General features: G+C 44.6%; 1 protein-coding gene across 10 annotated transcripts in view; it reads right to left on the minus strand.

Annotated features, from left to right (window-relative positions):
• dmd (dystrophin) overlaps positions 1-12987 on the minus strand; it is a 2667466-nt gene that overhangs the window by 1352246 nt on the left and 1302233 nt on the right. The window lies entirely within an intron of this gene.

A 12987-nucleotide genomic window follows, 5' to 3' on the forward strand; every position in this document is an offset into this window, starting at 1 on the left:
ATTAACACTACAATGAAGTTACTGCGAAAAGCCCCTCGTCGCCACATTCTGGCGTCTGTTCGATTCACAGGGAGAATTCAGAATGTCCAAATTACTAAATTGCCTCTCATAGTTACTGAAAGGATGCTGGTCAGAAACAACCAGAATGTTTCCAATTCTGATTTTCATATATATTTTGGCAGCAGCCAAACATTTTGACATAATTTGCTTTCAACAACATCCATTTGTACTCATTTGACACCAATTGCACTCAAAAGCAATTATATAGCCGTTTTCTTAAAAACAACCAATTAGATATCATTTAACATTTTAAATAACATAATTAATATCAATGCTATCAATCACCCCAAACCGCATCATTCAAACATTTGCAGTTGGCAACATCACCTAAGAACTTGGACACTGAACAATTTGATTGAAACACACAAATGAAATGAAAATGAAATGAAAATCGCTTATTGTCACGAGTAGACTTCAATGAAGTTACTGTGAAAAGCCCCTAGTCGCCACATTCCGGCGCCTGTCCGGGGAGGCTGGTACGGGAATCGAACCGTGCCGCTGGCCTGCTTGGTCTGCTTTAAAAGCCAGCGATTTAGCTTGAGCTAAACCAGCCCCTACCCTGAGGGTCTTGATGGAGAGAAAACTTCCTCTTTTGGAAGAAGCCTCAACTAGGGGGGTCACTGTTCCAAAATATCGGGTTGCCAATTTAAAATTGATGAGGGTCCAAACTGCTCTGGGGAGGATGGAAGAAACTTGCTCGGTGGTTTGGGGGATTTGGCTGGTGGTGGTTGAGGTGAGGGGGGGAGAACGGATACGGGGAGAACGGATACGGGGAGGGAATTTGCTTCCAGAAAACGCGGTGAATATTTCTATTTTTTAAGGCAGAGGTAGATAGATTCTTGGGATGCAAGGCGGTGATTGGTTATCAGGGTAGGTCGGATAGAGATTAGGTTACTGTCAAATCAGTCATCTTATTAAATGACTGAGTCGGCTCAGGGGGTAGAATGGCCTTCACCTGCTCCTTGTTAGTATGAGTTTTTGGTTTATATTTCTGAATTTCCATCGGCTTTAAACATGCTAAAATTGAGCAAACTTTAGAAAATTCAGACTATGCAAATGGTTTTCTCCCTCACCACCAATGCGCCACCCCCCCTCCCCGTATCTGTTCTCCCCCCTCCCTCCCCCTCACCCCAACCACCACCAGCAACTTTCTTCCATCCTCCCCAGAGCAGTTTTCTCACCCATCATCCCACTGGACCAATTTTCTTCCACACACTTTATCCCCCCTTAAATTTCAGGAGTTCTGTTCACCTCTCTTTTCTCTTTGTTCCCTCCCAAACCACTCCCCTTCCCATCCCCTCCCTCACCCACTCCCGCTCTTCTCCAACATCCCCACCAACTCAGGAGCTGAGTTTGCCAGAACCTGTAGGCGATGCTAAATTGCCCTTAGTGTCCAAAAGGTTGGGTGGGGTTACGGGGATAAGGTGCAGGGGTCCTGGATGTCTCAGAGCGGCTGAAGGACATTCTAAAGGGGAAGGGTGAACCGCCAGCTGATGTGGTGCATATAGGCATGAACAAAATAGATAAAAGATGGGATGAGGGCCTACATGCTGAATTTAGGGAGATAAACTAAAAAGTAGGACCTCAAAAGTCGTAATCTCGGGATAGCTACCAGTGCCACGTGCTAGTCAGAGTAAGAATGACAGGATAGACAGGATGAATGTGTAACATCAGAGATGGGGCAGGAGGGAGGGACATTGGAACCGGTTCTGGGAGAGGTGGGATCATTACAAATCGGACGGTCTACACCTGGGCAGGACAGGAACTAATGTCCGAGGCGAGGGTTTGCTAACGCTATTGGGGAAGGGTTTAAACTAATATGCCAGGGCAAGGGAAACCTATGTAAGAGTCAGAGAAAGAGGGAGCAAGGGCAAAAACAAAAGAGAGAAAAGGGAATAAGAGAAGTGATAAGCAAAGAAATCAAGGGCAAAATTCAAACAGGGAAAAAGAGAAAAATATTGTGAGCAAGACAAACAATGTGAAAAAGACAAATTTGAAGGCTCTGTGCCTTAGTGCATGGAGCATTTGCAATAAAATGGATGAACTAATCGCGCGGATAGATATAAATGGGTACGATATAATTGGGATTACGGAGACATGGCTGCAGGGAACTGAATGTCCCAGGGTATTCAGTATTTAGGAAGGACAGGCATAAAAGATTAACGATGGTGGCGTGGCACTGGTGGTTAAAGAATAAATTAATAGAATAGTGAGAAAGGATATTAGCTCTGACAATTTGGAGTCTGTATGGGTAGAGTTGAGAAATACCAAGAGGTAAAAAAACATTAGTGTGTGCCATGTATAGACCCGCAAACTGCAGTGCTAATGTTGGGAAGGCATTAAACAAGAAATTAGAGATGTATGCAATAAGGAAATATCGGTGATCATGAGTGATTTTAATCTGCACGTAGAATGGACAAATCAAATTATCCACAATGCTGGAGAGGAGGAATTCCTGGAGGGTATACGGGATGGTTTTCTTGACGAATATGTGGAGGAACCAACGAAAGGGCAGGCCATCTTAGACTGGATATTGTGTAATGAGAAGGGAATTATTGCCATTCTGGCTGTGCGAGACCCCTTGGGGATGAGTGACCGTAACATGATAGAATTTTTTATCAAGATGGAAAGTGAAGTAGTTGAGTTGGAGACTACGGTGCTGAATCTTAATAAAGGAAACTATTTGAAGCGTGAGTTGGCCTTGATGGATTGGGTAGAGTTACTTAAAGGGATGACAGTGGCTAGGCAATGGCCAACATTCAATGTATGCATGGAGGAACTGCAGCAACTGTTCATTCCTGTCTGGCACAAAAGCAAAATGGGTAAGGGGCCAATCCATGGCTTACAAAGGAAGTTAGAAATAGTATCAGATCCAAGGAAGAAGCATACAGATTGGCCAAGAAAAATAATAAGTCTGTGGATTGGGAGCAGGTTAAAATTCAGCAAAGAAGGACCAAGGTACTGATTAAGAAGGGGGAAATGCAGTACGAATGGAAGCTTGCAGGGAACAGAAAGACTGACACTAAGAGTTTCTATAGATATGTAAAGAGATTGGTGAAGAGAAATGTAGGCCCCCTACAGACAGAAACAGGGGTATGCATAATAAGGGACAAAGAAATGGCTGAGCAATTGAATACATACTTTGGTTCTGTCTTCACAGAAGAGCACACAAATCAGATACCAGAAATGTAGGAGAATGGAAGGTTTAGTAAGGGGGAAGAACTGAGAGAGATCAATATGAGTAGAGAAATGGTGCTGGGAAAATTGATGGGATTGAAGGCAGATAAATCCCCAGGGCCTGATAATCTGCATCCAAGAGTGCCTAAGGAGGTCGCTCTAGAAATAGTGGATGCATTGGTGGTCACCTTCCGGGATTCTATAGACTTTGGAACAGCAGATTGGAGGGTGGCTAATGTCACTCCAATATTCAAAAAAAGAGGTAGAGAGAAAACAGGGAATTATAGCCTCACATCGGTCGTGGGAAAATTCTTGAATGCATTATCAAGGGCTTTATAGCGGAACATTTAGAAAGCAGTGGCAGGATGAGTCAACATGGATTTATGAATGGGAAATCATGCTTGACAAATCTGTTGGAATTCTTTGAAAATGTAGCTAGTACAGTTGACAAAGGGGAGCCAGTCGATGTGGTATATTTGGGCTTTCAGAAAGCGTTTGACAAAGTCCCACACAAGAGATTGTTGTGCAAGATTAAAGCTCATGGAATTGGGGGAAGTGTATCGAGGTGGATAGAAAACTGGTTGGCAGAGAGGAAACAAAAATTAGGAATTAATGGGTCCGTTTCAAATTGGCATGCAGTAACTGGTGGGGTGCCATAGTGATTGGTGCTGGGACCCCAGCTATTCACAATTTATATTAATGATTTGGATGAGCGAACAAAATAGAACATCACAAAGTTTGTAGATGATACCAAGTTGGGTGGGAGGGTAAACTGTGACGAGGATGGAAAGATCCTACAGCAAGATCTGTACAGGTTGGGCGAGTGGACAAATCAATTTCAGATGCAGTATAATTTGGATAAGTGTGAGGTTATTCACTTTGGAAGCAAAAACAGGAAGGCAGATTACTACCTGAACGGTTGTAAATTGGGACAGGGGAGTGTGCAGTGGGACCTGTGTGTCCTTGTGCACCAGTCACTGAAGGTAAGCATGCAGGTGCAGCAGGCGATAAAGAAGGCCAATGGTATGTTGGCCTTCATTGTGAGAACTTTTGAGGACAGGAGTAGGGATGTGTTGTTGTAATTATACAGGGCCTTGGTGAGGCCACACTTAGAATATTTCTCTTTTTTTTGGTCCATTGACATCAGGCAGGAATTTCTGGTCACTGGGCAGGCGCGGCCGGAGAATCTGTTTCTCTCACCACAGATGTTGTCATGATCTGTTGAATATTTCCTGCATTTTTTGATTTTATTTGAGATTTTCAGCACCTCCAATCGTCCACTTTTCGATTATTGTCACCTCATTGGTGTCACATCAAACGCAACGTCGTTAGAAACATAGATACATAGAACATACAGTGCAGAAGGAGGCCATTTGGCCCATTGAGTCTGCACTGACCCACTTAAGCCCTCACTTCCACCCTATCCCAATAACCTCATCTCATCTTTTTGGACACTAAGGGCAATGTAGCATGACCGATCCACCAAACCTGCGCGTCTTTGGACTGTGGGAGGAAACCAGAGCACACGGAGGAAACCCACACAGACACGGGGAGAATGTGTAGACTCCGCATGACAGTGACCCAACGGAGAATCAAACCTGGGCCCCTGGCGCTGTGAAGCCACAGTGCTAGCCACGTGTGCTACCGTGATGCCCACTAATTTTGAGAGTTTTGCAGTGTAAAGAAAAAGTGGATGAATGGGACAAGTAGGTGGTCCACCAAGTTATTTGCCCCACTCAAGTGACCCGCAGTTGAAAGAATTTGAGATCGAGTTCAGCTGAAAGAATACAACATGCATTCTCCTCAACCTAATTACATTTTATTTTTCATGAAAATCTAAATTTCTATTTTGTGATGTTAAAGGTGCTGCTATATGAATACAAATTATTATTGTTAGATTATCTAATACCTTCATGGTACCTCCATTATTATTGATTAGTGAATGTACTTATTTGCTGATGAAAAGATAGGACATCCAAACATTTTCTTGGTAATTCAGCAATATTCCCCCACCTGCTACTGTAATGGATTTTAGTGTAATTCTCCTCTGCACATCTGTTCAATATCTGACATTCTCGACAGTCCCTTCTTGCCACACGATAAACATGAATTACGCAGACACATATCAGCAAACCGGTGGTTACCAGGAAACTAAGAGTGACAGTTATAAATGAGCTAATCTCTCCTGAAAATGTCTGTGCCTCTGATCTTCTGAGGCTGTTAGCCATCAAACAGAAAATATATTTTTTGGCCCAGAATATCTCAGAAGATTATTCTTTAGATCATAAGGTGGAACATTTGCATAGTAATTTGAATATCTATACTTGGTTAAGCCAATTTATGTAACAATTTTCCTTCATATTACATATTAAAATTTAATTAAAGCTTGAATCAACCGGCCGGGCAACTGTCAAAATGGGTGGCACAGAGCCATCACTTGATGCTTCGCCCTATTACCAAGAATGGCAATGTTATCTTTCTGTAAAGTACCACTCTTTTATGACTGCCTCTTTGAAAGTTATTATGCCTTCCTTCAGATTCCCCTGTGTTATATGTTACACCAATTCATGGCCCATCACAATGATACCCTAAACTCTCTGCAACACTTGCCAGCAATCGCAAGCATTGTTTCACATTTCAGCACATTTTCTGATGTTTTTCATGAAGAAAAGCAAGTGGGTCTCTATCCTGGCATGTGCAATTTCATCAAGTTACTTTGCCAATCCTGCAATGAAAATGAAACAGAAATCATGACGAATGGGGTAAATGACTTATTTAGCTTGAAAAGGAAAACCATTTATTCAATTTAAAGGGGACCATTTTCTTGGCTAGCGGGAAGAATGGCATAATATTGGCATTGCAATGCAACTACAAAAAATATGCACCTCAACATTTTCTGATGACATGAGAAGTATTTCATCACCATAATGTTTGTTTTTTTGATGGGAACACAGTCCCTTTTACAAGATTTGGACAAGAAAATAGTTTTTTTAAAGCAGTAATTACTATGTAGACGAGGGTTTGAAGAGTCTGTAGAATTGAGTGGTGAGAGAGCTGAAAGAATACAACATGCATATTCTCCAAACCTAATTGCATTTTATCTTTCATTAAAATGTAATTTTCTATTTTCAACTTCACAGCTTCAATCATTCCCTCATCCAAACTATTCATTTTATCATCCTAATTGGCAGAGATTGTTTTCCTTTTGGAAATGGATAAATGCAAAACTAAATTGTTCTGCTTTCAAGAAAGATTCTAAGAAACAATCTTGCGTCAACTCAGCGGATCAAAAGCAGAACGAACCAAATGATTCATATTTGAGTTTCATATAGCTTCCATATCACTTTGGTTTTCTTATTGATTCTGACTTGCGCGGAATTAGTTGTTTCGTGAAAAGCCCTTGTATGCTACTTTTACAAAGCAAAGTATGAAAATGTATGAAAACACTGATCTAAGGAGCTAATCAAAATTCCAATCTATATGGACTGATTCTATCCAAATATATTGCCAAATTGGTTTTGTCAACCAGTATCAACAGCACAGACATGGTGTTGATATATCAATAATCCTGATCCAGCAAGCAACCCTTAACGTACTTTATTAACCCCTTGATTACCTGGTGGGTTACAAATTGTTCAGTGCAAGTTATGAGCAGAAAGGACAAGTTTCAAATTGCTGAGCCCTATATTGGACTCATTTGTTAAACTATGTCGACAATCTTCAACTCCATGACTTCAAACTTAATTAGCAACAATCAGAGTTGTCTTTTTTAAGTCAGGAAGAGTGATCGAATAAATAAAGCTAGTTCTGTGACAATACAATTGTGAGACCATCAGAATTGGAATGCGACCTGTAAGCAGCAAAGAACAGAGCTGCTAGTGTTTATTTTAAATCAGTGTTTTTAATAATATTATTGCCACAAATATAATATATAACAATGACTTTTTTTATTTTAGAGTACCCAATTATTTTTTTTCAAAATTAAGAGGCAATTTAGCATGGCCAATCCACCTAGCCTGCATATCTTTAGGTTGTGGGGATGAGACCTACGCAGACTTCGGGAGAATGTGCAAACTCCATGCAGACAGTTATCGGGGCCGGGATCGAACCCGGGACCTCAAAGTCGTGAGGCAGCAGTGCTACCCACTGCACCACCATGCTTCCCCGAATATATAACAAGCTGTATATTGATCACAAATATAATTTCTACAGGAGTAAAAAATACCATGGAGTGAGTATTGTTTGTTTCTGAATGGTGAATGCAGCCTGTTCCCAATCGTCCCTCACCAGATAATTTATTTTCAAATATTTTGATGATATGAGCCTCATGCCCTGCAACACACCCCACAAAATACTTACTCCTGCAACACACCACACAAAATACTCTGGGTGGAGACTTCAATGTCTACCTTTAGACAAAGATGGACATTGAAATCTCCACCCAGAGTATTTTGTGTGTCCTTGCCTACTTCATTCTCATTGGTGTTCAACATGGAGGAGTAGTGAATCGGTTGAGAGAGGGCAATACATAATCAACTGAAGATTTCCTTGCTCATGGCAGGTTGGTTGGCTTTTTAAAAATGTTTGGGATTGATGGGTCCTTGGCAGCATGGATTAAAGTTGGCTAAGTGATAGGAAACAGAGGGTAGGTATCGATGGGCATTTCTTAGACTGGAGACGAGTTGAAAGTGGTGTTCCCAAGGGCTCAGTGTTGGGACCATTGCTTTTTCAGATTTATATAAATGATTTAGAAGTGGGTGTTGAGGGAAAAATCTCTAAGTTCGCAGATGATACTAAGCTGGAGAGAATAGTGAATTGTGAGGATGGCTCTGAGCAACTTCAGAGGGACCTTGACAAGTTGGCCAAATGGGCAGACAACAGGCAGGTGAATTTCAATGCAGAAAAATGTGAGGTAATGCATTTTGGTACAAGTAACATGGAGAGACAAAGTAGTCTCAATGGTACAATTTTGAGGGAAGTACAGAAGCAAAGGGATCTTGAGTTCAAGTGCGTAATTCTCTGAAGGTAGCCAGGCAAGTTGAAACAGTTGTTCAGAAGGCTTACAGCATCCTTGGATTTATAAATAGAGGCAGAGAGTATAAAAGGTATAAAGTATAAAAGAGTGACGCAACCCCTCTACATATCATTGGTCAGACCACATTCAGAGTATTGTGTTCAATTCTGGGCACCTTATTTAAGGAAGGATGTTAAAGCCCTGGAGAGAGTGCAGAGGGGATTTATGAGAATGATACCAGGAATGAGGAATTTTAGATACAAGGAAAGATTGGGGAAATTGGGCTTGTTCTCCTTGCAGCAGAGAAGATTAAGAGTGACCTTATTGAGGTGTTCAAAATTCTGAACAATTTTGACAGGGCAAAAAAGGATATTCTTTTTCCACTTGTGGGTATGTCAGTGACTAGGGGGTCACAATTTCAAGATGGTCAGCAAGAAAGCTAGTAGTGAGATGAAGATAAGCTTCTTTACTCAGAGAGTTGTTGAGGTTTGGAATGTGCTGCCTGGGAGAGCGGTGGAGGTGGATTCCATAGGATGTTTCAAAAGAGAACTTGATATTTATTTGAAATTGATGTATTTAGAAGGCTACAGAGATAGGGCGAGGGTATGCGACTAGCTAGGTTGCTCTTTTGGGAGACGGTGCACACAATGAGCCGAATGGCCTCCTTCTGTGCTCTGAATAACAAACTGGCCGCGATTCTCCCAAAGGGAGACAAAGTGCCGACGCCGGAATGAAAACCGGAGTGTATCACTCCGGTGTAGGAGGCCGCTCCCAGCCCCCTATTCTCCCACCCCCAGGGGGCTAGGAGCGGTGGCGCGTCAATCTTGCGTGCCAGGCCCTGACGCTTGCATCAAAGCGGCACCGCCTGAATGACGCGGCCGGCGGCGCATAAATGACATCACCCATGCGCGGTTGCCGTCTTCCCCTCCACTGCTCCGCAAGACATGGAGGATTGATCTTGCGGTGCGGCAGAGGGAAAAGAGTGTGTCTTTCAGAGACTCCGGCCCAACGATCGGTGGGCACCGATCGTGGGCCAGACCCCTCCTGAGCACCCCCCTGGTGCTCGATCCTCCTTCCTCCCCCCACAGGCCCCACACGCAGCGGTCGCGCGCTGTTCATGCCGGCAGCGACCAGGTGTGGTTGGCGTCGGCGTGAACTGGTCGGATTAGGCAGGCCGCAGAATCGGTGCTCGACTGGAGCGGCGATTCTCCGAGCGGCCTGTGGCAAAACGCGACACACCGTTTTGGGGGGGTGGGAGAATCACGTGCGGGTGCCAGGGCGGTGTGGCATGAATCGCCCGGCACTCCCGCGATTCTCCCGCCCGGCGTGGGGGTCGGAGAATCGCGCTCACTATGTTTGGCCTGATATCTTGAAGCCTCATCCCTCTTGTTTTTTGCTGTGGCGCGTTGGAACTGTCGATCGATGAGTCGAGCGCCATATCCCATTTGTACGAGAGCATCTTTCACCACTTCTCCAGCTATCACCCGAAACACATTAAAGAAGCCACCCCCTATGGACAAGCCCTCCGTATTCACAGGATCTGCTCAGACGAGGGGGAGCGTAACAGACACCTACAGATGCTGAAAGATGCTCTCGTACGAACGGGATATGGCGCTTGGCTCATCGATCAACAGTTCCAACGCGCCACAGCAAAAAACCGCACTGACCTCCTGAGAAGACAAACACGGGACACCACTGACAGAGTACCCTTCGTTGTCCAGTACTTTCCTGGGGCGGAGAAACTACGACATCTTCTTCGCAGCCTTCAACACATCATCAATGAAGATGAACATCTTGCCAAGGTCATCCCCACACCCCCACTATTAGCCTTCAAACAACCGCGCAACCTCAAACAAACCATTGTTTGCAGCAGATTACCCAGCCTTCAGAACAGTGACCACGACACCACACAACCCTGCTAGGGAAATCTCTGCAAGACATGCCAGATCATCGACTTGGATACCACCATTACATGTGGTAACACCACCCACCAGGTACGCGCGGCACATACTCGTGCGACTCGACCAATGTAGTCTACCTCTTACGCTGCAGGAAAGGATGTCTCGAAGCGTGGTACATTGGAGAGACCATGCAGACACTGCGACAATGAATGAACGGGCATCGTGCGACAATCACCAGGCAGGAATGTTCGCTTCCAACCGGGGAACACTTCAGCAGTCAAGGGCATTCAGCCTCTGATCTCCGGGTAAGCATTCTCCAAGGTGGTCTTCAGGACACGCGACAACGCAGAATTGCCGAGCAAAAACTTATAGCTAAGTTCCGCACACGAGTGCAGCCTCAACCGGGATCTTGGATTCATGTCGCATTACATCCACCCCCCACCATCTGCAGGGCTGGCCCAAGGTACCGGCAACTCGGGCAGTCGCCCGGGGCGCCATGTGCTAGGGGGCGCCAGAGACTCGAGTCCCGCGCATGCACAGTTGGGCCGGTTCCAACCAGCGCATGCGCGGTGGCCGCCCTCCCCCAGGGCGGCCCATCCGCCCCCCCTCCGACCTCCGTCCGCCGCCCCCTGTCGCCCCTCCGTCCGCCCCCCACGGCCCCGCCCCCGGCCCCCTCGACACCCCCCCCTCGGCCCGCCCCCCCTCGGCCTCGGGCCCGCCCCCCCCCCCTCGGCCTCGGCCCCGCCATCCCCCTCGGCCCGCCCCCCTCGGCCTCCTGCCCGCCCCCCCCTCGGCCTCGGGCCCACCCCCCCTCGGCCCCGCCCCCCCCTCGGCCCCAGGCTCGGCCCCCCCACCTCTCGGCCCCCCCCTTGCCCTCCCCCCCTCGCCCCCCCCCTTGGCCCTCCCCTCGGCCCCGCCCCCCCATCGGCCCCCTCCACTCGGCCCCGCCCCCTCGCCCCCCCCCCCCCCCGAAGGGCGCCGAAGTTCAGCTTGCCCGGGGCGCCAGCAACCCTAGGGCCGGCGCTGACCATCTGGCCTGGACTTGCAAAATCCTACCAACTGTTCTGGCTTGAGACATTTCACACCTCTTTAACCTGTGATTATCCCTCTCTCTGGATCTGTAATGATTTGATTACCTGCAAATGCTCGCATTCCAAGCATTGTCCAGCATCTCTGACTTTGTCTATATAAATGTTTCTGGAACATACCTCTCCATTCATTTGAGGAAGGAGCTGCGCTCCGAAAGCTCGTGTTTGAAACAAACCTGTTGGACTTTAACCTGGTGTTGTAAGACTTCTTACTGTATTTTGTTAGTGTAATAGCACTTACTTTTCATAAAACTGATGTAGAAGATCAAAAAGCCTAATTTTCACAAATACAACTTGAGCTTCAAATTCTGAGGCATTTTGTGCAAGTTACACTAGTTTTCACCAAATATTGAGCAGAAAACCTGTACAGCAAAGTTGAACTCTTTCTGCTTAACAGAGAAAATCACGAACAAAAGCACAGGTATCTGTCATTCTCATTGTGGATTTTTTGAGAATCTTACATAATATTGCATCAATTTTACATTACTGAAACAGGCTGTTCAGCCTAACTGCGCTGACACTCAAGCTCTCCACCTTTCTTCATCTCAGGCAATCAGCCTGTTTATTCCCTTCTTCCGCAAGTACCTATCTGTTTCACCACTCAGAGAATTTGATTTATTCAGTAGATGACTTGGAGAGAGTATTCGCTAATCTTTTCATTATATCAATAGGAGATAGCCTCTGAATATTTCAGCATAATTCAAGGGAACACCTGAAAATACCATCAGTTACTCAAAACAACAATCCCACCCAATCTGAAAATCATGGCCAATCTCTGAAATCAGCAATGTAGACAAGTACAGAACACGACTTTGCCGGCAACATACAGCCTAGATTGATTGAAATCAGATGACTTCGGACACAAACAACATTAAAATACAAAAACATTTACTTTTTAATACGAAAATTAATGTGAGGTTTGTGTGCTCTTTAAGAGGGACGATAAAATTACAATGATAAGGCTTGAAAAAGATGAGGGTTATTCCATGTGCACAGTCAGGTTAACATAAATAAATTATCCATATTTTGCTTTTGGTTCTTGTTCAATAGTGCTTAACATTGATAAAGATAATTCTCCCTGTTACCTGATCGCAATATTGACCAATATTAAGTAGCCGTCTCTTCATTCTGTGACAACCTGGATCAATGTCTGGTCCCACAGGAATTGAAACAATTTACTGAATTCTGGGTACTTGCCAATTGAGAGAAAAGTGATAGAGGAATAATTTATTTTGCCAATTACAGCTTGGACACTTCTTTGGACAAGAACACTGGCTAAGAGCCGACACATTGTTTCATCGTCATGCCATTGAAATACTTAGTTACTAACAAGAATTTCACCAACACTCATTTTTAATAATGTCATATAAAGGTCAACAAAACTTTCAAAATCCCCACGATAATTTATCATCAACCTCAAATCAGAGTCATTTATATGTTGACGTATATGGGAAGTAAGAACAGGACCAAAATGGATCTAGACAAACAATTTACAACACATTTCTATTCTGAGGATCATCCTTTCTTCCTACTAATTGCTTTCTGACTGTTAACCATAAGGTTCCGGTGTCCTTAATTTCACCTGTTACTAATTTTCCACCAGGTCTTAATTCTCTAATGCGATACTTCATTAAATGCTTTTTGAAAATCCAAATAATCCACAATCACTGTATTTCCATTGTTGGTCATCCTTGGTTTGGTTTGCAAAATATTTTGTCAAACTGGTCAAGCACAACCCATCTTTTAG

The sequence above is a fragment of the Scyliorhinus canicula genome, chromosome 7 (genome assembly GCF_902713615.1).
Source record: "Scyliorhinus canicula chromosome 7, sScyCan1.1, whole genome shotgun sequence".
Classification (NCBI taxonomy): domain Eukaryota; kingdom Metazoa; phylum Chordata; class Chondrichthyes; order Carcharhiniformes; family Scyliorhinidae; genus Scyliorhinus; species Scyliorhinus canicula.